General features: G+C 38.9%; 1 protein-coding gene across 1 annotated transcript in view; it reads left to right on the top strand.

Moving 5' to 3' along the window:
• Positions 1–21,357, top strand: part of LOC126210050 (thioredoxin, mitochondrial) — a 49,628-nt gene extending 28,271 nt beyond the window's left edge. The window contains exon 4 of the transcript XR_007540600.1: positions 21,215–21,357. The gene's annotated coding sequence lies outside the window, so the exon portion shown is untranslated. The remainder of the gene's footprint in view (positions 1–21,214) is intronic.
• Positions 21,358–27,551: the final 6,194 nt, after the last annotated feature.

Genomic DNA, 27,551 nt, shown 5'->3' with positions numbered 1-27,551 from the left:
GTTACATGACCTCGTTCAAACTGAGTAAGATGTTGATAATGGCACCTTTGTCATCTTAACACTAGGATGCCTGGGGAGGGAGGGGGGGGGGGGGTTAGTTGAACCCACAATTTTTTATGTCCCCTGCTTTTGCCCAAGTAACTTTCACACTACATATTCTCTTTGAGTTATTGTTTGTTGTCTATTTTATGAAACGTGTCAATATATTTTATAGAAAATTCCTGCTTTGAAAGAAAAAATAAACTAACTTATTATGGGTCCAACACCCCCCCCCCCCCCTCCCACTTAGGCTTCCATGCTATAGAAAATTTCCCTTAGTAGGATTTCATATTTCTCATCTCTACAACAATTCAAGTTAGTTTCTTGTTGGTTGGTATTCTTGATAGTCACAACAATTGGTTTACTTTCAGATGAAGTGACTGTTGATGTCAGCTGTTATTTATCTTGTAAACTTCCAGTGAGTTAGTGCAGTTCCCTACTGTTCACACCCAGACTTAGAAATGACTAAAAGAATACGTGACTCGTCTTTAGAAAGAGTTCTGAATAAAATTTTAGATGAAAATTCTGACTCGGGGAGTGAAAGTGAATATGAGGATGGTGTTATGGAGTATGATTCAGATCGGGAAAGTGATGTGGATGTTATAGAAGATGAAGATAGCGCAGCTTCAGGCAGTGACCATCAGGATCTTATTGTGCCCAAGTCTGGAAGAAGGTACGTAACCACACAGCCTAGAATTCCTCGGAGGTCTGTTGCTAATATAGTAAGAGAGCAGGCAGGAGTAACTCCAGCTGGTGTTTGCCATTCAGCTGGAGAAGCCTTGAAGCTACTTCTTATGCCTGACATCATGGTTGTTATAGTAAAACATTCAAATGAAGAGGCAGTTAGGCGAAATGTTACTTTGACTAATGAGAAAGAATTGTATGCCTTTATAGGAATCCTGATACTTATGGGGGCAAATAAGGACAATTATGTCAGTGTACACGATCTTTGGTCAGACCTAATGGGTCGTCCAGTTTACAAGGGTATTATGACAAGAGTACGTTTCAAGGAACTTATTGCAATCTTAAGGTTTGATGACAAAAGTACCCGCCAGCTAAGAAGGGAAGCAGACAAGTTCACAGTAATCCCTGATGTTTTCAACAAAGTGAATGATAGGTTTCCACTACTGTATAAACCAGGGGTCCACCTAACCATTGAGGAGATGCTCAGCTTGTTTAGAGGGTGCTGCCCCTTCAAAGTATTTACGAAGGATAAACCAGGCAAGTATGGCATCCTTATACACATGATGTCTGATGCAGTTGACAGATACGTCTTGAATATGGAACCCTATGCAGGTAATGTTCAGAATTTGTTGAAAGAAGAACGGGGTTCAGCAGCTGTCGTCAAACGTCTGGTAGCACTTAGGATGGAATGAAAAGAAACACAACAAACGGAAACTTTATCTTCTGCAAGCTGGGATGGAACTAGTGAAATTGCAGGTAGAAGAAAGAAGTGCCAATGCAAGCGGGTTATCTAACCAAATTGTTCAATCAATGGAGACTATTATACAAAAGAAAATCAAAGAAGTGACTACAGAAGCACGTCAGCCTCCTGCAGGGAAAGGTCGGTGCCATATTTGTGTAAGAGAACCTAAAACGCAGAAGCAGAAGTACAACAATCTAAGTAAACCAAAACAGTATTGTTGACAGTGTCATAAACATGTGTGTAACACACATTCAGAAAAAATTGTGAAGTGTGTCTCTTGCCTTGAAGTTGAGGACTCAGAGTAGTCTACTGTATATGAACACATTTGTATTTTGTGTGAACACATTTGTATTTTGTATTGTAATATGTCCATTTTTTATTCACTCAATCCAATATTTATAACAATTGACAGCATTTATAAACCAATGCCTTAGTTAAAATACATAAACCATTTTGAAAGTTGAATTTTTCGTCAGTAAACTTATTTAATACCTGTGGGCTCGCCGACCCCCCTCCGCCCCCCTTAGGCATCCAAGTTAGAAAAAAAGGCTTGGGCGTCCTAGGGTCAAAGGCATTCTTGCTGAACATCAACAGACCACAGCCAATCTCAAAGGTAACTAATGCTCACGACTGTTACAGCATGTATTTAAGACAAACATGATTTGCATCCTCACAGTTGTCTAAATTTGGATAGACATCATCTTTCAGATTTAGAAGCGCATCTATCAACTTTTGTTTATGTTGCACAACTTCTTCTTGGTATTGTGCTTTTTTCCCATCAGTGTATAATAGGTGTTTTCATGCATTCTACAAATTGAACCAGTCTTTCACCTCTGTTGTTTCTTTCATATATTCCATATTCGGCAATAACTGAATCAACTCCGTTTGGTATTAAAGTCACCAATTTTATTTCTTGTAAAGAAAACTTATATTAAATGCTTTAAATATTTAAACTCGTTCATCATTTTCTTTCACTTCACACGTACGCATTCATTGAAGTGCTTTCTTTTATAAAAGGATCATTTTTGTGGCAAAATTATCACAGCAGTACATCATAATATTAAATAATGCAAAAAGATATATTTTACATTAAATACACCCAGCAGCAAAATCTAAGCCATTCATCAGTCTGAACTGCTAAACACAGTAGTGTCGTGGTTGAGACAAAAGACTTAAGTTCCCTAAACCGGTCAAGGCTAATGTTGGTGTTTTTCCACAGGTAAGGACCAGGCCAATTTCCTTAGATGTCTTTCTTCAATCTCAGCCTGTGCTTTGTCTTGAATGACTATATTTTTGACAGGTTTAAAGACCTTTAAACCCCGTCCCTCTTTCCTCCAGTGTCAATATTTCTGAAAAAAGTACGTCTTTTTCCATGTGCAGAGGATTTGTTATAGATGCACTACAAACAATTGTGGAATGGGAACTGATATTGAAATATGACAGACTGGACAAGTTAGAATAGATGTTTGGAAAGTAGCGCAGTCAGTTGTGTAAAAGTGGGGGAGAATCTAATGTACACTACCTGACAAAGAAAATGAAGCATCCAGAAGACACACACCATCGGTGGTTATGTCAGTGATGAGAGTTCTAATTTTCTGTAACAATCATAACGTCTACCAGACTCCATTAGTGTAGTTCATGTTGAGTGGCGTTCTTACCAGACCCAGTAGGATATACAAGGGACACGAATAGCATCAGACATCGAGTGATCACTGTGAAGGATGCCGCGTGCTTGTGTAATACAGTGTTGTCAGCACCTGACAGAGTTTGAAAGGGCTCTCATCGTTGGTCTCCGTTTAGCTGACATGTGAGAGACTGTGGCCCAATGTTAGACTGCTTTGGAACATGAGGGGAGGTATGTTCACCGTCATGGTTCCAGTTGAACACGTCTGAGCACCACAATGGAAGATCGCCATAATTTGCACGGAGCACATCATAACCCCTTCACATCTGCGCCTGCCACCGGAGTACGATTAAGGCTGTGGTAACCGCGGCTCTGCTATTGGTGGATTCCGCCTATGACCGACAGGGCGAGAGATGGCTGACCTTTTCAAATCAGTACGCCACTACATACGTGGTCACTCTTATCTTCCGAATGTACAGACTTCAGATGACAGTCAGTGAAATTCAAATCAGTTTGTTTTCTTCAGTCAAATCGACCGATGTTCTGGCACACGAAATATGGAGTGTTAGAAAGTGTTTAGTTTAGTCCAAAAAGAGTGAGTTTGTGGCATCCCGAGGAAAATATTTTTAGCAGGATATATTTTGGAATCTGTGGACTGAAATCACAGGTTTGTTCAAAACCTCAAACAGCAAAATCTTTATTGGACATTTGAGACATAAATTATAACCTCAAAAAATAATTTGTTCAAGTGAAGAGTGTGATATATCTTATATGCTTATAGCTAATGTACTGTATCATTTTTGTGGTAGTGTGTCATTAGTTGTCTACAAATTATTATTACTGCTTACGGGCATTTTATGCCTGTAGGGTAGTGATGCTGTTGATATGAAGTGGTTTGAAAATGTATGTATTTCCACTTTTAAGTGCTTTAGGTTTACAGAATATCTTATGCTACACTTTATGCTTGTCTTTCACTCATGTGCTAAATGACAGTCACCGAAGATTAACTAACGTGTCAGCACAACTTTGAATAAGTACAGAGAAACAGGGTGTATATATCTTTCTTTTCAACGTCACCACGAATTGTGTCTAGTATGTAACAGAACGTTACTCTCGTCATCTGATATATTTGTACAACTTGTCTGGTTATTCCGATAACTGAGAACAGTGTGTACAGTTCTCGCTATGTTCTTTACGAAACAGGAAAGCTCATTGCAGGCATTCGGCATCTCTTTAATAGCAGAATCCATTGTGCGGCACTCGTATCCAAACACAAGAGGCGTCGTGGTATTCACCCCACCCTAAGAGGTTAAAATCTAACCTAGTTCATACGTAGGATAGATTCTAACCTAACCTGCTTGACCCTGCCAAAAAATAGAGGAGGAGATCGGACGCGCTATGACCATACTTCGGCTGATGTTATTGGGTGATCTGTGACGCGGTGTGTAACGACCGTTGTCGGTGCTGCAGTGAACGCAGTCTAATGGATTCCCTGCACATTCTATGGCATCTCACATCGTTGGTCAGAGAATAGCAGTAACCATAAGATGGAATTACTGTTCCAAGCACAGGCTGCTGTTAACACAACATAAATGGTTTTGTTTGGAGTGGCATCATGACCTGCAAGTATGGGTTGCTTCTGAATGACTTCCCATTGTGTTCAGTCATGAAATGCCATTATGTGCTCCTGGATGACCATCAACGGTGAGTATGTTGGTGGCCTTGGGAGAGGTCTCATTCTTTCAATGTTTTGAAGAGGTAAAGTGGCCTTACTGCAGGTGTCACGGTCTGGGGAGCCATAGTATACGACTACAGATCGTGACCAATAGGCATTAACGGAACTCTGATGGCACGACGGTTCATCACAGACGTCCGGCATTCTCATATGTTACCTTACACGGGGCAGTATCTAGGTGTAATGTTTTGACAGGGAAGTGTTCACTTAGACACGCTTCATGTCTGTGAACTGTAGGCGTTATGTTGAGATACTTCTGTGACCAGCGAGATTCTCAGATCTGTACCAATAGAATGTGTGGACCGGCTTGGATGTCAGATCTGTCTCATTGCCGTTATTCTGGATATCGTAGGACAGTTAAGCCAATTGTGGGCCAGCTTGACTCAGGAAAAGATACAGGTTTATGGCCCCCTTCCCAACGGAATCAATGCATGAATCCGAGTACAATTTCATACTGATAAGTGGGCTCATACTGCCAAGTTTCATTTCTTCCTCCCCTCCTCACTGCTTAACTTTTTGTCAAGGCCTGGTAAGCTAGCCAGCCTGGATGTGGTTTCTAGGCAGTTTCCTACATCCAACTAGGTGAATACTTGACTGGTACCCTGTCCCATCTAAAATACACACTATGCAAACTTAAAAATAAAAAATAAAACATTTGGGAGAACCAATAGCCGCTAAGTACTTTAGAAAACGCAGTTTAACCAACAGTTGTTTTATTTAACTTGTATATCATGATGTAAAGGTTAAATAAAATAGCTGATAATTAAAGGCTTTTTCTAAAATTTAAAAAAATATTCTCATGCTTGACATGAGATTTACTGTAGACGCAGACAGATTGAGTATACAGATTCTGCCTTGATGGGGAGTCAGGAAGTGCACCTAGTCACCAACTGTCACCAATATTGTCAAAACTCATCTAGGAAATCCAAAGAAAGAAAGAAGAAGAAGAAACGTAGTGGGAACTGATGATGTTGCTTCATATATCTCATCTAACCTACACCTCTGTGAATTGACTGTTCTAGTTATCATACACAGACTGTGAAATCTCATGCTGGGCTCTGATTCTAGGATTTAATCTGAATAAAATTTCATGCAGGTGTATCATAATTTCATTCCAATGAACTTGTGGCATATCCCTCATTCTTTCACACTGAAGTGTACTGTATGGTCCAGTCACATTAATGTGCCCACTGGTTAGAAGCCTGAACAACCTCTACTTGCAGTGTAAGTAAGAATGTCAGCGATAGTCTGGAAGGTACCAACAGGGATGTGGAGCTGTGCCAACTTCAGTGCCAGGGACAATTCACTAGGTTTCTCAGTCGAGGATTTGTGGTGAGAACCTGCCCGATTGAAGTGATCCCACAGATTCTAAATTCGGTAAAAATCTGGGAAGTTTGGTGACCAGGGTAGTACTGTGAACTTGTCGTGGTGCTCTTAGAACTAAACACATACACTCCAACCTGTATGACATGTTGCATTGTCCTGCCGGTAGGTACCATTCTGCCGAAGGAAAAACAAACTGGATGTAGGGGAAGACATTGTCCCCAAGGATAGATGCATACTTGTGTTGAACCATTGTATCTCCCACAATGAAAATATCATGTAGAGAATGCCACTAAAAAACATTCCCCAGACCATAATGTTTCCTCCTCTGGCCTGAACCCTTCTGACAATTGTTGCAGGGCCGTACACGCCAACAGCCATCTGTCCGATGAAGTGTACAAAGTGATTCAACTGGAAAGGTCACTCAGTGGACATCTAGTTGTGGTATTGGATTTGTCACCAATGAACAGCAGTTAATGTGGGTGTATGAACCAGACCCCTGTTGCAGAGGTCCATATGAGTAATGTTCACTGAACTGTCATTTAGGAGACACTGTTGCTAGTCCCTCATTTCATCTGGACAGTCAATTGGTCAACAGTTGCATGCAATTCGTTCACAGCCATCTCCTGTCATCTGTCTGCCTTGCACCAGTTTCGGATAGTGCCATTTTGCTGTGTGTGGTATGCATCAACCACAGTGTTATGCGAGCTGTTTACAAACTCGGCCACTTCAGAAGTGTTTCCACCCTTGGCCTGGAAACCAACAATAAATTGCTTCATTTCCACATTCTGATAATGGGTGCATTGTTTACTGCATCCTTCAACACTCATTATGTGTCCTCCACTGCTAGTACTGCATCTTGCCACCTGAGAGTGGTTATTTTACAGTGACACTGATCATAGGCAGTTGTTACAGTAATATGATAGGACTGTGTTTAAGGATGGTTCTGTAAGTAAGGTAACAAGAAGTCCCACAGGTATATAAATACTGCACGCAAATTAAATTCTAACATGAGAAGAGATGAGCAAACTTTCCAAATGCCACTAGTAGGTGGAGATAGCTACACCATTGGACTTCCAAATACAGTTTAAGAAAGAGCCATTGATGATTACATGCCAGGAATTGATGTGCTACATTAAAACATTGTTTGCATTAAATGGCATATTCTCTACAGCATGAGCTGCCCTAAAAATGTTTATTTGTCAAAACCGGTTTTCGAGTTTATAACCCAGTATCAGTGGCATCTAGTGATAATACGACTCTACTTACATAATGCATTTCTATAGCAGTAACCATGGATGTTGGTTAATACGACAGGATCCAAACACTGTCATATTACCATATTACATAGTGTGCAGGTTGTCACATATGTTACTGACCTTGTCAAATCTTAGTTAGTGACAGTTCTTGATAAGTAACATAACTGTCATATAAAGTAAACAGGGAACTGACAGTCAAAGAGTCTACATTACCTGCCTTTTGTTATTTCTAAGATCATATATGTATATCTGCAACATGTAGTCATATATGTAAATTGAAATTTTTTCACTAGTAGTACATGAAGGAAGAATATATAAAATTGCAAAATAATCAAGCGTATCGTGTCAAACTGGACCATTTTACATGCAGGACATAGACTTCAAACCAAAATTATTTGGTTCAAATGCTTTGAAATTTTGGAGTCCTGTGTCGTGCATGTAAAATTGTCCAGTTTGACATGATACATTAGGTTAGTTTGCATTTTATACATTTTGTATATTTGTCCTAATGCACAAAAAAGTGTAGTTTACGTATATGAATGCATGTCACAGATATATAGAAATGATCTTGGAAATTACAAAAGACATGTAATGTAGACTCTTAGACCTGTCAGTTCAATGTTTGCTCTGTATGACATTCATAGGGTCAATTACATATATGACAACCTGTATACTATGTGATAGGACAGGTTTTAGATCCTATCATATTAACTGACACACCTGTCACTGCTGTAAAGGCACATAAAGTACATAGACTTATATTACCGCTACTACATTGATCCACCAGAACATAATGACTACCTATATCCGGTACATCCACCTTCGGCACGCATAACAGAGGTGATGCATTGTGGCGTGGAAGCAACAAGGCCCTGGAAGGTTGCTGGAGAGAGCTGTACCACATCTACAAAAAAACAAGTCACCAAATTTTCTTAAATTCTGGGGAGGCGAGCGATGAGCTCTGACACCGTGTTCAATTACATCCCAGATTTCTTTCCAGTCGGGTTCAGGTCTGGAGAGTTGGGGGGCTAGCACATCAACTGGAAATGACCACTGTGTTCCTCAAACCCTCCATGACAATCCAGGCCTTATGATATGGCACACTGTCATGTTTAAAAAAAAATGCCATTGCCATCAGGGAATATGATCATATGAAAGAACGTCCATGATCTGCAAGCAGTGTACAATCCTCCTTGGCCATCATGGTTCCTTGCACGCTGTTCACAGAAGCCATGGAAGCTCCCATGAATGTTTGCTAGAGCATAATTGGAGCTGCTGCCAGCTGTCTCTGCCCCGCAGTAGAGGTGTCAAGGAGATGTTCCCTGGAAGATGATGGAGTTGCACCCTTCCAGCAGCATAATGGAGAAGGTATCAGGATTCATCACACCATGCAACATTCAGCCACTGCACCAACATCCAGTGCTGATGGTCACGTGCCCATTTCAGTCATAGTTGCTGATGTCATCATATTAGCATTGGCTCACTCATAGGTTGTCGGCTGTGGAGGCCCATTGACGAGTATACAGTTCACTGTGTGTTCAGACAACTTGTATTCTGCCCAGCATTAAAGTCTGATGTTAGTTTTGTTCTCATTTGTGAAGTAACTTGTCTATGCATTTTGATAACTTTGTCTCTCTCTCTCTCTCTCTCTCTCTCTCTCTCTCTCTCTCTCTCTCTCTCTTCGGGTTTTTTTTTTTTTTTTTTTTTTTTTTTTTTTTTTTTTTTTTTTTTTTTTTTAAAGCAGTGGGGAAAAGAAAGTTTGTTTTAAATGTTTTACACCATCTTCTGCCAAGAAATTGCTACGTGCCCTAAAAGAAACTAATGATCATCAGGAAACAAAATTTCTTCTCAAGCATAGACAATATTTATAATTCTATTATCTAATACTTTGTTGTGGAGAACCAATTGTGATGATGTTTGTAAGTTTCAGTTAGTAACTTTAGAACTGAAACGTCCTGTGGCGTGGGGGCAGGATCCTGGAAAGTATGGCTTTAGCCATGCACAAACAGCCATTGCAAAGTGAAAGATCACTGTAGTAATAGTCGCATGTGGATACAGTACCACGAACATAATCTACAGCTACACTGAAAATCACACTTAAGTGCCTGGCAGAGGGTTCATCGAACCACCTTCGCAATAATTCTCTACTATTCCAGTCTTGAAAAGGCACAGAATAAACGAACACCTATACCTTTCTGTGCAAGCTCTGATTTCTCTTATTTTATTATTATGATCACTTCTCCCTTCGTAGGTTGGCATCAACAAGATATTTTCACATTTGGAGGAGAAAGTTGGTGACTGAAATTTCGTGATAATATCCCATCACAACGAGAAACATCTTTGGTTTAATGATGTCCACCCCAAATCCTGTATTGTGTCTGTGACACACTCTCCTCTATTTCTCAATAACACAAAGAATGCTGCCCTTCTTTGAACTTTCTCATGTACTCTGTTAATCCTATCCGATAAGGATCCCACACTGTGCAGCAGCACTGCAAAAAGAGAACGAACAACCATAGTGTAGCCAGTCTCTTTAGTAGATCTGTTGCATCTTCAAAGTGTTCTGCTAATAAAACACAATCTTTGGTTTTCTTTCTGTACAACATTTTCTGTGTGTGCTTTTCAATTTAAGCTGTTCATAATTCTAATTCCTATTGTATTTACTAAAATATACAGCCTTTAGATCTGATCAATGTATTGCATAGCCAAAGTGTAATGGGTTCCTTTTAGCACTCATGTGGATGACCTCACACTTTTCATTGCTCAGATTGTCTTCTAAATCGTTTATATAGATAAGGAACAGCAAATGGCCTACAACATTACCAAAAATGACCTGTTTTACTTGATGACTTTCTGTGGATTACTACAAACTGTGACCTCTCTGACAGGAAATCATGAATCCAGTCATATAACTCAGACCATATTCGATAAGCACGCAATTTGATTACAAGCCACTTTTGAGGTACATTGTTGAAAGCCTTCTGGAAATCTAGAAATATGGAATCAATTTGAAATCCCTTGTCAATAGCACACACAACACATGTGAGTAAAGATCTATTTGTGTTTGACAAGAATAACATTTTCTAAATCCATGTTGACTGTGTATCAACTTACCATTTGAGGTAATTCATAATGTTTGAACACATTATATGTTCCAAAATCCTGCTGCATATTGACATTGATGAGATGGGCAATCTTTAAGCATATCAAAGTACCATTTGCCATTCATTATTTCCCCGAGATAAAGGCCCACAACTTTCATAGTTGTCATGCACCAGCACACTGTGACCTTTGGGTGATGCTGGCTTTTTTCAACAACCATCCTTGGATCCTTTATTCCCCAGTAACAGTTGTGCTGATTCACAAACCCCATAATGTAAAGCACAGCTTCATCTGTCCACAGGATACTATCAAAAATATAAGACCAGTCTTCATACCAGTGGCAAATACAGAAAAATCTCAAGGTGGGGGCGCTAAAGGTAACTTGAGCTACCTTTACTTTTACCATAACTATTGTTATGTTATTAGTAAAAATATTGTTATGAATCTTGTAACAATTTTTTTACTGGGAAATTACTAAGAATTACAATTATTAAATACTTCACAATCAACTGATCACTCTCACCCTTGACTAATCTTCACACTTGCACTTGCTACAACTAGGACTTTTTACTTATTCTCTCTTCAGTCTTAACATTTCTGCTTCTGAACATAAACTAGCTTCCTATTCGGCAAATAATCCGTATTTATAATGCTACTTACCGAAGGTTCTCTGTACAAGAAAACAGTAGAATAATTGCGACTTTTCTCGAACAAATGCCAGACAGAATAATGTATCGATCACTAGAATGACCGTGACTGTTCTCTTAGGTACCTGTTAGCTATCTATGTGCCAGACAGAAATGTATAAAATACGATGACGCAGAAGCGCGTGCTACATAGGAAAGTACACCTAGTCAATAACTTGATTCATTTGAGTTGACTGATGAAAGAAACAAACAAATAGTGTGACTGGCAGGGGTGGCGCAGGTTGCAATGCGGGTGGCCCCACAAGGGGGGAGGGGGGGCGCATCCCCCATATGTATCCGCCACTGCTTTATACTATACCAGCATCATCTAACTACAGCATCTGTCCCGTCAGCAACCCGCTTGACATAGCAGAGATGCAGAATGCCTTCATCACAGCCAGTGAAAGCAAAGCAGACATTTATGGTATGACAGAGGCCACTGCTGGAGACAAAAACATAGCCTCGTGCCTCAGGCAATGGCCATCAGGGTCCACTACCCCAGCACCGGTCAGCAGCAGTGCCAGAGGTAACAATCAACATGTGGACTATTTTCTTACACCACTCACATGATCGAAAATAGTCCCAGAAGATCTAACTGTCAACCAGCCTTATAAGCCAGTGCACCAACTGCACTTACCTCGTCTGCTGGTAGTCCTGGATCTTCAGGAGTGGTAGCTTCAGACTGTGACTCAAGAGTGTCATGTAACGGAGGTCTGGCCTCCCTGGACAGCTTTGTGGTAATGCTGTGCAGACCACTCTCTAGTAGTTTTGTTTCCATCTTTTCTTTGGTGTACTTTCTCGAGTGAGAGACTTGTGAGGAGAAAATTTTATTTTGTTATTCGTCAGTTATAAGATCTGATGTGGGATCCATACTTTATGTCTTGCTTAAATTATAATTTGCTGCAACTGTTTAGTCGACATAAGCAATGTTTTGTTTATTTATTTTTTCTAGCAAAGACACTCTGAGGAATATCCTTTGCATTTTGTCTCTGCTACTGCAGGTACAGCACTAACCATATCCCAAATGATGATCAAAGTCTTCTGGTGATAATTCTCGGCACTAATGTGGTTTCCATGGATAAAAACATAACTCATACATCAGAACAGTTTGGGCTGCATGTCGGGTTAAATCATTCTGTGATTTCTGAAGTCTCTGAGTGAATATATCCTGAATCACTTGAACATATTCCTCCAAGCTGGATCTGGAAGGTTGACTTCTCCTCAAATCTGATAAAGAGCCTGGTTCCGTTAGCTTTGAGTGGCAGTTCATAGTAGACTTTGCCTTTACTGAGGCATAGGCATAGGGTCCTTTCACACTTTGCCAAGTGACACAGTATCCCATCTGGCCACCATCTTTAGGTGAGAATGCTTTTTGCTAAATCTCACTGCAGACTTAGCACACAGAGTTATCAACTAAAGATGGCAGCCAGATAGACCACTGAAATATGATGCAAAATTATTGTACAATCTGGTTGCAGACCTGACAATAATATAAGACATTATTATTTATGAATGCAAATTTCAACCAGAACCACAAAGAAAAATATAATTTTACAACCCCCCATCGCACCAAATGAACGAATTGCCATTTTCAGTTATACAGGCTACAAGTTAAAGTTGTGTGCTGTGGGCATATTTTCTGCTATGTCTTGTCCGAGGGCAGGTCCCACTGTACCAGTTATTGGGGCTTCCTCCTGTTCCATCCATGTATGAAGTGCAGGAAGAATGATTGTTTGAATGGCTCTGTGCAAGCAGTACTTAATCTAATCTTATCCTCACAATCTCTGTGAGCAATACATAGGGGGTTGTAGTATATTTGTAGAGTAATCATTTAAAACCGGTTCGTGAAATTTTGTTTATAGACTTTCTCAGGATTAGACTTTCTCAAGATTCTTTCAGTTCAGTTCCTTCAGTGTCTTTGTTACCTTCCATGGATAAAACAAACCTGTGACCATTCATGCTGCCCTTCTCTGTACACATTTAGCACCCCTTTTAGACCTATTCGGTACAGGTCCCATGCACTTAAGCAATATTCTAGAACTGGCTGTGCATGAGTGATTCGTAAGCAATCTCCATTGTAGATTGACTGCACTTCTCCAGTATTCTATCAATAAACCGAAGTCTGCCTCCTGCTTTACCCACAACTGAGCCTATGTGATCATTCCATTTCATATCCTTAGAAAGTGTTACACCCAGATATTTGTATGTGTTGGGCAATTCCCCAGCTGTGACTCCTTGATATTATAGTCATAGAATACTACGTTTTTTTGTTTTGTGATGTGTACTATTTCATATTTCTGAACATTTAAAGCAAGTTGCCAATCTTTGCACCACTTTGAAGTCTTAACCAGATCTGACTGAATATTTATGCAACCTCTTTCAGGCAGTACTTCATTATAGATAAATGCACCATCTGCAAACAATCTAAAGTTACTATTAATATTGTCCGCAAGGTCATTAACATACAACATGAACAGCCAGGGTCCCAATACATTTCCCTGGGGTGCACCAGAAGTTACTTCTACATCTGATGATTCTCCACATAAGATAAAATGCTATGTCCTCCATAACAAACAGTCCTCCATCCAGTCATAAATTTCACTCGATAACCTATACAATCGAACTTTTGACAGTGAGTGTAGGTGTAGTACTGAGTCATATGCTTTTTGGAAATCAAGAAATACTACATCTGTTCAAGATACCTCATTACGTTGAGCACAGAATATGCTCTAAGATTCTATAACTGATCAATGTCAAGAATATTGGGTGGTAGCTTTGTGGATCATGTCTACTATCCTTCTTGTAGAGAAGTGTGAGCTGTGCTTTCTTCCAACAACTGGGCACAGTTTCCCTATCAAGATATCTATGATAGATTATAGTTAGAAGAGGTGCTAATTCAGCTGCAAATTCAGTACAAAATCTGACAGGATTTCTTCATGGCCTGGAGCTTTGTTCAGTTTTAAAGATTTCGGCCATTTCTCAGCACCACTCACGCTAATACTGATTTCACTCATCTTTTCAGTGGTTCGTTGTGGTCTTCAGTCCATAGAGTGGTTTGATGCACCTTTCCATGCTACTCTATCCCTGTGCAAGCTTCTTCATCTATGAATAACTGCTGAAACCTGCATCCTTCTGAATCTGCTTAGTGTATTCATCTCTTGGTCTTCTTCTATGGCTTTTACACTCCACGCTTCCCTTCAGTACTAAACTGATGATCCCTTGGCACCTCAGAACGTGCCGTACTAACTGATCCCTACATCTAGTCAAGTTGTGCCTCTTCTCCCCAGTTCTATTCACTACCTCCTCATTAGTTATGTGATCTACCCATCTAATCTTCAGCATTCTTCTGTAGCACCGTATTTCAAAAGCTTCTATTCTCTTCTTATCTAAATTAGTTATTGTCCATGTTCCACTTCCGTACATGGTTACACTCCACAGAAATACTTTCAGAAAAGACTTCCTGACATTTAAATCTATACTCAATGTTAACAAATTTCTCTTCTTCAGAAACGCTTTCCTTGCCATAATCAAGTCTACATGTCATATCTTCCCTACTCCAAGAGTCATCAGTTATTTTGCTTTGCAAATAGCAAAACCCATCTACTTCGTTTAGTGTTTCATTTCCTAATCTAATTCCTCGGCATTACCCAATTTAATTCAACTACGTTCCATTATCTTTGTTTCGCTTTAGTTTATGTTCATCTTATATCCTCTTTTTCAAGACTCTGTCCATTTCGTTCAGCTGCTCTTCCACTTCCATATTGTGCTCTTCCACTTCCATATTGCAATGTAGTTGGCAGACATCAAAGTTTTTTATTTCTTCTTCATGGATTTTAATTCCTGTACCAAACTTCTCTTTTGTTTCCTTTACTGCTTGCTCAATATACGGATTGAATAACATTGGAGATAGGCTACAACCCTGCCTCATGCCCATCTCAACCACTGCTTCCCTTGTGTGCCCCGTGACTCTTATAACCACCATCTGGTTTCTGTACAAATTGTAAATAGCCTTTCGTTCCCTCTATTTTACCCCTGCCAACTTCAGAATTTGAAAGAGAGTATTCCAATCAACTCTACAAATGCTATAAACGTAGGTTTGCCTTTCCTACTCCTATCTTCTAAGATATGTCTTAGGGCCAGCATTGCCTTGCATGTTCCAACATTTCTACGGAATCGAAACTGTTCTTCCCCAAGGTCGGCTTCTACCAGTTTTTTCCATTTGTCTGTAAAGATTTCCTGTTAGTATTTTGCAACTGTGACTTATTAGACCGATATTTTGGTAATTTTCACACCTGTCAGCACCTGCTTTCTTTAGGATTGGAATTATTATATTCTTCTTGAAGTCTGAGGGTGTTTTGCCTGTCTCATACATCTTGCTGACCAGGTGGTAGAGTTTTCTCATGGCTGGCTCTCCCAAGGCTATCAGTAGTTCTAATGGAATGTTGTCTACTCCTGGGGCCTTGTTTCAACTTAGATCTTTCAGTGCTCTGCCAAATTCTTCACGCAGTATCACATCTCCCATTTCATCTTCACTTACGTCCTCTTCCATTTCCATAACATTGCCCTCAAGTACATCGCCCTTATATAGACCCTCTATATACTCCTTCCACCTTTCTGCTTTCCCTTCTTTGCTTAGGACTGGTTTTCGATCTGAGTTCTTGAGATTCATACAGGTAGTTCTCTTTATTTTTCCTGTAAGCAGTATCTATCTTACCCCTAGTGATACATGCTTCTACGTCCTTACATTTGTCCTCTAGCCATCCCTGCTTAGTCATTTTGCACTTCCTGTCAATCTTATTTTTTAAGACATTTGTATTCCTTTTCACCTCCTTCATTTACTGTATTTTTATATTTTCTCCTTTCATCAATTAAATTTAATGTCTCTTTGGTTACCCATAGATTTCTACTACCCCCTGTCTTTTTACCTACTTGATCCTCTGCTGCCTTCACTATTTCATCTCTCAAAGCTGCCCATTCTCCTTCTTAATGTATGTCTTTCACCTGTTCTTGTCAATAGTTCCCCAATGCTCTCTCTGGAACACTCTACAGCCTCTGATTCTTTCAGTTTACCCAGGTCCCACCTTCTTAAATTCCTATCTCTTTGCAGGTTCTTCAGTTTTAATCTACAGTTCATAACCAATAAATTGTGGTCAGAGTCCACATCTGCCCCTGGAAATGTCTTACAATTTAAAACCTAGTTCCTAAATTTCTATCTTACCGTTATATAATCTGCCTGAAACCTTCCAGTGTCTCCAGGCCTCTTCCACGCACACAACCTTCTTTCATATTTCTTAAACCAAATGTTAGCTATGATTAAGTTATGCTCCGGGCAAAATTCTACCAGACGGCTTCCTCTTTCATTCCTTACCCCCAGTCCATATTCACCTACTACTTTCCCTTCTCTTCCTTTGCCTACTATGGAATTCCAGTCCCCCATGACTCTTACATTTTCATCTCCCTTCATTATCTGACTAATTTCTTTTATCACATCATACATTTCTTCAACCTCTTTTCAGTAGAATGTGGATTAAATTGCGGCATTTCCACTGTATTTCCCTTTGTAAAGAACTTTTGAAAACAGAGACAATTATTTCAGATTTTGCTTTGATACACTCAATATCAGTTGAAAGATGATCCACTGGTACCATCAAAGCAATGTAGTCTCTACAAAAATCTTCCTGTGGTAATATAAACTAAGCTAATATTTTGAGATAAATTGGTTACCACTTGGTAATATAAACTAAGCTAATATTTTGAGATAATTTGGTTACCTCTTCAATATTTGCTAAGAGATTATTGATTGTTAACTGTTATGAATTTACTAAGTATTTTGTAGTGAAATATTGACATCATATACAAAGCAAGAGTTCATTCGCCTTCACCAACAGTAATTTCCACATTTCCCAAATCGTGACACTCTTTTTGCCTCTTTTACAAATGAAACTTTCCATGCCTTTTGTAAGCAACATTCCTGTTTTTAGTGATGCAACCCCACAGATTATTACATCATGTTATTATTTCAAATATAAATTAGTATTATGCAGCTAGAATTCCTTAATTTGTATAATTCAGAAAGCTAATTACAGTATGTTTAGATCTGGTTTGTGTGCAACGCACGAGGGTGGTTTGAAAAGTTCTTGGAACAGAATAGAAAAGAAGTACTTACATCACTGAAACATTTCTTTTTTATGTTTCAATGTAGTCTCCTTGCAGATTAATGCGCTTGGTCCAATGATGTTCCAGGGCCTTGATCCCATCTCAAAAATGAGGTTCCTCCAGGCCTGCAAAATAGTTGTCAACTCCAGCTATCAGTTCTTCGTTTTAAGTAACTCTTCGTCCACCAAGAAAAATTTTCAGTATTGGGAAGAGATGGAAGTCTGACAGAGGTGGGTGTGGCAACAATTCATACCTCAGTTCATGTAATTTTGCCATGACGATGGCACATGTGTGCAGGCGCACGTCACGAGTTGCAGCACACATCTTGCAGATAATTTTTTCATTTCTAATTCTTCAGTTAAAATGTAATATATCCTTTAGATGACATCTGGCAAGCATGAGCAATTTCACGCACTTTCACTTGGCGATCCTCCATGACCATTTTGTGCACTTTTGCAATGATTTCTGTAGTAGTGACACATCTTGGCCAACAGATATTTCAATTCATTTGTCCACTTGGCAACAGTTGAATCTGAAAGAGCAGAGTACCCAGTGTATTCTGGAAATTGGCATGAATGTCCTTTACTTTCATACTTTTCTTTACAAAGTAATTAATCACTGCTCAAATCTCAATACCACCCCCCACCCCCACCCCCACCCCCGGTCTTCGCAAATCACTACGCGGGAACAACAAACAACAACAGAGCCACATCACCGCCACAGCTCTCTTCCAAGAGCACTGAAGTGGCACGTGTTTACAGGCAACTGTCCAATGAATATCATGTGAACAACTCATTGCCCTAGCACTGACCTCTCGTGATTCCGAGAACTTTTCAAATCATCCTTGTAGTATATCATTTTACAGATTTCCTTTTCATTTCATATAAACAATTCCTTCTTTTCCCCATAAATTGTGATGTTGCACAGTATAATTATAGTCATTCAGATTTGATATCCCCTTTCCCCACCACCCTGTTTCCTTCCTCTAGAACTGATTAATTACAAATACTGGTATTTAATATCCTGCAGAAAGATTAATTATTGTGTTTGCTCATCTTAAATTCAACAGTGTATTAGAATGAACATGTTCATCTACGTTGTAATGATACAGAGCTGTATACAATCCAATGCACTAACTTTGGTATAGAACCCAAGATAGAATTCATAATTATGTAAACTTTTACAGTTACTGTAAATCATTGTCATTCTCTAATTTCAATGTATTATCTGTCTGAAACTATAATTATAGAGAATACTATGCCATTAAACTTCAAATTATCGTTATTCTACGTAAGACTTAACTTAAAGATACTAAAAAAATGTTTGCAAAATTTTGGCTGTAATCAAAGAGATAGGGAGAATGTTAGCAGGAAAAACAACTGTGGAGTTAAAATGTACAGGAACTTTTATATGTACTAATTGTTTACCAAATGTTATTCTTTATTTTTTTTAAATTTAATTTTATTTTTTTTTATTTAAAAATGTTTTGCCGTCTAAATTTTGCTTATATAAAACCTATCACCATATTTATAGTAATGCATCCTATGTTCAAATTGTCAGAGATTTATAACTTTTAATTAAAACACCAATTATTTAACTACTTAAACAGAACTACGTAATATGCGGATTGTTAGATGTCATTTATACTGCAGCAGCAGTGCCCACCAAGCTGCATGCTTTTAGCCATATTTAAGGCAGATGGTCTGTGTTGGTTGCTCCCAGAAATGTGTTTATTTGTTGCAATAAATGAAGAGTGATAATTTAAAATAGTATATGGACTATGCTTATTATATTGCAGTTAACAAATATCCAGATGGGGTTACATCTTTCCCCTGATGAACATTCAAAATCGTTCTTACTCATTCGTTTACCATTCAAGCTTTTATCTCTCAGTGATTAACACTGACAGTTGCTCCAATAGAACACCTGTAATTTTACTACGTTAAATATTTGCTATCATGAAGATGTTTATTATTTCTCGATATTTGAATGATAGGTGTTTTTCAATATGAATTGTTAAGGTTGTTAATACAAAACAATGTATTATACTTACTAAATATAAGTTGGAAACTTGAATAAGTTGACTCATCTACCAGTGTGGTACTTTCAAATGCAGTGACAATAACTATATTGTACGAGGGTTGTTTTTTAAGTAAGGGCCATTCGCGCATATAGTCCCGTAGTTCACACGGACGCCGCAACAAGCCACCGCGCCACTTGCCAGCATCCTTCCCGTTCACACTGATGCAAGTTGCAGCTCTGTAGCTGTCGCATACACATCGCTGTGCTACTTTATAATTTTTACGATTAATGAATCGCCCGCCGCATGTGAGATACGGTCAGTGATACGTTTTTTCACCGTGAGAAGCCTATCAGCTGCAGAAATTCATCATCAGTTAACAGAAGTTTATGGCTTGAATGCAATGAGTGAAGGTAAAGTGCGTCAATGGGTTAGAGAGTTTAAAAATGGCCGTCAAAACGTCCATGACGAAGAACGCTCAGGCCGGCCCTCTGTGATCACTGATGATTTGGTGGCTGCAGTCGAAACAAAGATTCGTGAGGGCAGAAGATTCACAATTTCCACAAGTTTCAAGATCGGTTTTGTACAAAATTGTGTCTGAAAACCTAAACTTTAAGAAACTGTGTTCTCGATGGGTACCCAGACTCCTCACAGAGGACCACAAAGGGAAGAGATTTGACACTTCATTGGACTTTTTGATTCATTATGAGGAAGAAGGGGATGACATGTTGAGTCAAATTGTCACTGGAGATGAAACATGGGTATCCCATATCACTCCCGAAAGCAAGCGACAATCGATGGAATGGCAACACACAACCTCACCCGTCAAGGTCAAAGCCAAACAGACGCTGTCAAAGTGCAAGATTATGGCAACTGTGTTCTGGGACCGGTGCGGTGTTTTGCTAGTGGACTTTATGCCACGAGGAATGACAATCAACTCAGATGCCTACTGTGCAACTCTAAAGAAGCTCCGCAGAGCAATTCAAAACAAAAGGCGCGGCATGCTGACAAAAGGAGTTTTGCTCCTGTACGATAACGCTAGGCCTCACACCTCTCAAAAGACTCGGGATTTGATTGATTCTTTTGGCTGGGAAGTTTTAGACCATGCACCATACAGCCCCGACCTTGCTCCTAGCGATTTTCACCTTTTCCGGTATCTGAAACACCATCTTGGCGGGCAGCGCTTCAATGACGACGATGAAGTGAAAGCGGCCGTGAACTCTTGGCTATCGGAGCAGGCGGCCGAATTCTTTGAAGAGGGAATTAAAAACTTAGTTGTACGGTATGACAAGTGCTTAAATAAACAAGGCAACTATGTAGAAAAATAGGTAAAAGTGTGTAGAATCAGAAAATAAAAGTTTTTTACAAAAGTATTTGTATCTTTTTTTAAAAATAAAAACGGCCCTTACTTAAAAAACAACCCTTGTAAAAAGGTTTCACAAAGATGACATTTAAAAAAAAAAAAAAAAACTGGCCCCAAGTACAGACTGCTCGCCAGTTACACACGAATTGTTGCCTGCCACGAGCAGATACAAAAACAAATAGATAAACATAAAATAAAGAAACACTAACAATAAACAATGTAGCCACAACAGCTTCAAAACAACAGACGACAACTGGCACATGACAATGAGCTGTCTACTACGGAGGGCCAGTTGTTTGTGTACCACCCCATGTAACCCAAGTTGTTTTCCTAAACCACTGGACACAAATGTTCGATGATTCCTTCAGTAAAGCCATTGGTAACTACCATTCGTAACTGTGTCTGCTGGAGCTAGTGATAAATTTCTAGCATTGTTACTGCTAATATGAGATTAAACTGTGACCTTTGTTTGTCTTATCAGTACTGCAGCTAGCCAAGTTTCAACCCATCACGCCCGGGTGAGACTGGCTGACCCATACTGTCAATGGGCTGGGCCACCAGCTCAGTACAGCTGGCCATGTCGCAGATCTCGGGAGACAATACAGGCCAGCCCTCTGCACTGTGCACTCTGCTCACAGTATTCATCTCTCCAGCTCACCTGCTTTACTGCGGCATGCATTGCATCTGTCTACAATGTCTTAAAACTTACGTGCAGAAACTATGACTCAGGATGTGTACTATTTTATTCCTACAATTTGTCAATGAATTGTTACATTGAGATTATCAGTGATTCTAGTTTTATGACATTTTAACTTGTTATTCGACTGGACTCACAAGAAATTACACACAGTTTCATTTAACTTATGTCCATTAATGTCTACATCTGGTGCTAACAGAGCTTTATTAAATGTTTCAAATTAAATAATAAAGAGTGCTTGAGAGATTGTGAACCACCACATCTTTGAGCTGTGTCCACAGGGATAATTACTCTACCATGTGTCCATCCTATGAATGCAGCTGATCATTTTAAATAAGTGCTTGTTCAGAATGAATTTTTCCTGTCTCATGGATGTTTTTAAATTTTTTTATCACATTAAAGCTGTGTGCCAAACCAGTATTTGAATGTGGAACTTTATCTGTTTCCAAACAAGACACTTACTGACTGGCCTTTTAGGCATGTAGGTAGGGAGGAACACTTCTGTGAGGTTTAGAAAGTCTGAGAGAACTACTAGTAAAAGTGAGTATGTTATGGCAGGTCAAGAACTGTGGTTGGATATCTCAGTTGATAAGATCACTGTTAGCGACAGGCTTCCCCAGATGCTGTACGTGGAACACCCAGTAAGCAAATGTACTACAGTGTCCGTGTAAGAAACTTGTTGTTGTTGGAAGACTGGCTTGATGGAACTCTTCATGCCTGTCTATACTGTGCAAGGCTCTTCATTTCTGCCTAGTACTGTACCCTCATCTTCAAATAAATGACCAAACAATTGGAAAAACACAGGGTACAAAATTTCTTAGTATAGGGATGCAACAGAAATAAAATCGGATACATATGTAGAATATGTAATATGAAAAACAGAGCAAAGCATGTTTCATAATACAAATATCATGTAACAACGTTAAAATTATTATGGTGTTTATCAATCTCAATAGCCTCTCTATACATGTGTGCATAATAATGCGAGGTTTTAGATATGACACTCGTCTCGCTGAATTTTATTTCATGATCACCTTCCTGGTAGACATGTTCTGGTATGGCCAATTTATCCGTGTGACTCAGGCAGCATTTCCTCTTATGTTCAGCAAGGCGGGTGTTCAAACTTCTCTTCGTGGTACCTACAAGGTGTTTTATATACCCCCGGTGGCATCTTTTGCCAATCTTAAATATTCTTTTATTTTCCTGGTGGGTCTGAAAATAGTTTCCACCCCATACTTGTTTAACACCTTTCAAATGTGATCTGTGACCTTACTAATAAACAGATGAAAAACCTTACCCTTGGGCGACTGTTGTTCATCATTGCTCCTCATTCTCCGCCTAGAACGAAGTGTGCTCGATCTATATCCTTGTTAGAATAGCTTGACCGTAGATGTTCAATATCATCTTTTAAATAAACAGGTTCACAAATTTTGTACGCCCTGTCTGCCAAGGTTTTTATTACACCTCTTTTTGTCTAGGGTGGTGATTTGAATCTTTATGCAGATAACGATCAGTATGTGTGGCCTTTCTATACACCTTATGGCCCAACGTTCCATCCCATAAGGTGTATAGAAAGGCCACACATACTGATCATTATCTGCATAAAGTTTCAAACCACTACCCTAGACAAAAAAGAGGTGTAATCAAAACCTTGGTAGAAAGGGCATACAAAATAAAATTCAGTGAGACGAGTGTCATATCTAAAACCTCGCATTATTAGACACACATGTATAGAGAGGCTATCGAGATTGATCAACACTGTAATAATTCTAACAGGAAAGATGAAGGCGTTAAAATGAATAAAATTTGGATGTCAGCATTGCACCGCAAGCGTGATGATCGATTACTTTCAATCAAGTTTGTTGGCATTACCAGAGATAGTCTCATAGCCGACACCACGCGATGGACAGTGGTGCCCTCTGTACTGCCTATATAATCAGTGCTTCCTCAAGTTCTCTTCGCAGTTCGCCACTTTACCTCGGAGGATGTCTCCCGCAGTCGGAGATGAAATGTCAGGGGAGAGTTTTACCGGTATACATCGACCACGGCCTATCGGCCCGGAAGTTTTAAGTGATCACTATTACTGTGGTGGTTTACTTTAAATTCTGCACCTAGAGAGGTAACATCAGCTGCTTCAATGTCTTTATTGGTTCCCGTCTCATCATAATGAAGTGTGCATTTCCCTGAAATAAAGATTAAATTGATCTGGGCTAATGGAAAAAGGTAGTTCCTTTTTATGTAGATATTCCAGGTTCTGCTTTAATTATCTACCTTACTGCATTGCATTTGTTACTTGGCTGATGTATGTCCTGTTTTTTAGCTTTATGTATTGCCTTTATTTAATAATACATAGTTTCACATACAATGACTTGTATATACCATTGTTACATGACATTTCATACTACGACTTAGCAGTATTTTTAGTATATACAAATAAGGAGTGTACCAATTAGTCATGCATCCTTTCCTGTGTTTCTTTGAACATGGGCTCTTTTTACCTGAAGTAGGATAGTGATATTAAAGGTGGCAACTATAGCATGCAAGAAATTTTCATGAGCTTAACCTGTTGAGAATGGAGCTCCAACGGTACCCTGAAGAGAGTATCTGATATTTGTTATTTGTATATCATGCAGTAGTCTCATTGTCCTGGATTCAGCCTCGTGTTTGTGAATATTTCCAACTCCACACAGTTTTAGTATGCCATCATGGTCAAATAGTATGATATTCAAATGAGTCTCACATTTACATGTATTTGAAGTGACATTATCCAGGCAGGCATTTTGTCTGGTAGGTTTATTATTGAGACAGTAAAAGTTACATGGCCGCAGAGTATCTATAAAGAGTATAGTCTTACAATTTTTCGCTGACAAATGTACATTTGTACCACCAATGATTAATATAAAGTGTATGTTTATATAAATATAATTTAGAGACGTTTAAAATCTTATAATCACCTTGAAATCAAGCAACTGGATAGCAGCAGCTTCAAACTTTCCTTCTATAGTTAAATGTTTAATATTTATCATCTTGGCTTCCAGGGCCAACTGTTCTTTAACTAATATTGCTACACTGCTGCCCTTCATTGGTTAGGCTTGTGTAGGGAGGTGGTCAAGCATTGCTTCTATACAGTAAGGAAGTATACAGAGAAAAAAAAAAGAGACAGAAACGCCAATAAGACTCTAGTTGTAAAGTGTATAGAGTAATAAAATATTGTGCGATGTTAGTTTTTGCTAAAATGATGTGTGTAAAACACTTCAATAAACATACATAATAATTAAGAAATGGCCCAATATGATTTTACGCTGTAACCCTAGATTCACAGGAACACTAAACAATTAAAGAAATAAACCACATTCATTTGAACCTACTTAGTATATTCAAACCTTGGTGACTGTCTATAATTTTTACCCCTCCCTCCTCTCCCAAATTCCTTCTATTACCAAACTACAATTCCTTGATGTTGATGCTTCACAATGTGCCCAATTAACTGACCCCATCTTCTAATGAAACTGTAGTCTATTAAATACTTGTCTACAAGAGATTAGATTGATTATTTTCTCATTGTAACACACAATTTTATGCGCGGGGGCTACGTCAAAAAAGCACAATTGCAGTACTGTTCGTATAATTATTTAATTCATACAGTAGGACAATAATTCATCCCATTGTGAGCAGTTTATTTTATGTTCAATTTAGTACTACATTTATTGCTGGGATAGGTTTGTCTCTGACATTATTATTCATACTAGTTCCTAGTTATATGGGCATTTGTGGGTAAGCCATCACTAAAATTACTTTTTAAAAGTATTTCCAATGAATTCCCGCCGCCACGTGCTGTTGCCATTTTTCGGGGTGCACTCAGCCTCGTGATGCCAATTGAGGAGCTACTCGACCGATTAGTAGCGGCTTCGGTCAACGAATACCGTCCTAACGGTCGGGAGTGCGGTGTGCTGACCACACGCCCCTCCTTATCCGCATCCTCCTCGGAAGATGACACGGCGGCCGGACGGTCCCGGAAGGGCCACTTGTGGCCTAAAGACGGAGCTTTTTTTTTTTTTTTTTCCAATGAATACCTTAAACTGTTTTGGTAATAATTTATGAAAAATAGCTCATTTGACATAAATCTGTTTTGCTGTTAACATTAATCTTTTGACCATATGTAAATTTGTTGCATGCCTCATATCGTGGCTGTGAATTTCAGTGTTTCTATTAGTGACAGTGTTGTCCCAAAATATTAGAACAAATGAAGCCAGTAAAAAAAGTTGCTGTGTGCCACAAGTGCTGATGGTGGGCAACATTCTCATCTCATTTGGTTTCTGCAGGAATTCATGAGCTTGCTTATGAACCGTCAGTCCCAAATCCAAACACACCCACGTCATTTATCAAGGAATTGGGATTACTAACTGTCTCCTTACATTTGTCACCTGATTAAGTCTCCAAAAAATTTGTAAAATGCTACATGATACCTAAGATCTAAAGAAGCAGAAGTTAATGTCTCAGTATTAACATGAATTTTGCAAATATGCCGAATTCATTCAGTTTCACACATTCCACCATGATGGTGGACTTTCAGGAATGTAGAACTAGTCAAGGCACAGAAGTTTGCTGTATATCTTGCAGGACTGGCACACCTAGAAGAAAGAATATTGCGGAGAATTGGCTCAGCCACACCCCAAGCAATGTTTCCAGAGTGTGAGGTCGAGAGTCACGTCTCGATAGCTCAGTCGGCACAGCATTTCCTCACTAAAGAAAAGTTCGAATCTTGGGCAAGCATAAAGTTTTAATCTGCCAGGAAGTTTCAAAATGGCAGAATAAAAGATTTATTCAAATTCAGTTTTCCACGATATTTTCTTGCTAGTCGCACAAAGTATACACGAGAACATCCGTGAAGTTTGGAAAAAGTGAGACTACGACGGCAGTTGTGTCCAGATAGTTAAGGTGGTAGAACATATGCCTCTGGAAGGCAACGGTTTGCAGTTTGAATCTTGGTCCAGCATGCAGTTTTAATGTGTCAGAAGTTTCAAATCACTACACACACTATTGCAGAATGAAAGATTCATTTTGGAAATTGAAGTTGCATTTATTATTAACTTGTTTTAAACTGCTAAAGTATTTGTGCTTACTCAGGCTGCTAGTTTGAAAAACGTTCCTTCTTCCTTAAATATAAGGAACAGCCACTGTTCACTCCTCCTGACAGTTTCATATCTACACGATATTTATCACAAAGCAACAGTTATCTGTGAGTTGCAAAAACAGAGGTCTGTTTACAGTGGGTAGTTTTAACTGGCAACCAGATAACTGGAATCTTTTGTCACTAAATCTAGATTATCAGATAATTTGCAGGAGTGAATGATAAACAGCTATTTAAATTTCTTCCTTTATTAGATGAATATTTCAGATTACAAACATATTTTCATCTAAAAGATATACTTTGACAGACAAAGGATACAGATTAATAATCAGTTATATAATACACACACAACAGTGTTGACAAAGATTTAGAAACTGCAGTTCTTCAACTCACATTTTGCACCTTCCCTTTCTATGTCATAGGCGTATATAGATCCCACTGTGGAAATTTTGATGCTTTCCAATCACTTGATGGAGTTTTAAGTAAATTAATGTCAGTTTGTAGAGGTGTAAATCTTGTCATACTGGGAGATCTGAACAACCACACTTTACATGATGGTCAGATAAGCAAACATTTTACAGATTGTATCATATCTTATGGGACTGAAGACCTTGGACTAGTACCCAACAGAACAGCTAACACACACAGCAGTTCAATTAACCATGTTATCACAAATTATGACCAAATCATCTCAACAGACAGCATAAATGGTCACCTCTCAGATCATTTAGACCAAACACTAGTGCTAAAATGTAATACCAAATTCAAACCAAGAAAAATGTACAAGCACAGGTGAATACTATCTGCAAACAACACTGCTACACTAAGAAATAGTTTAAGCCAGGAATCATGGGAATCAATTATTACTACCATCGGGGATCAACAATATATCAAACATATTCACAGAAATTCTGAGTGAGCACTTAAGTAGAGCTATTCCACTAAAAAATTTGAGGTGTCATTAGATTTTAAAACAAAAGATCTGAAGGA

This window comes from Schistocerca nitens, chromosome 10, assembly GCF_023898315.1.
Source record: "Schistocerca nitens isolate TAMUIC-IGC-003100 chromosome 10, iqSchNite1.1, whole genome shotgun sequence".
In the NCBI taxonomy this organism is placed as follows: domain Eukaryota; kingdom Metazoa; phylum Arthropoda; class Insecta; order Orthoptera; family Acrididae; genus Schistocerca; species Schistocerca nitens.
Note: the sequence above shows the minus strand (reverse complement) of the source record. Positions and strands in the feature narration are given on the sequence as shown.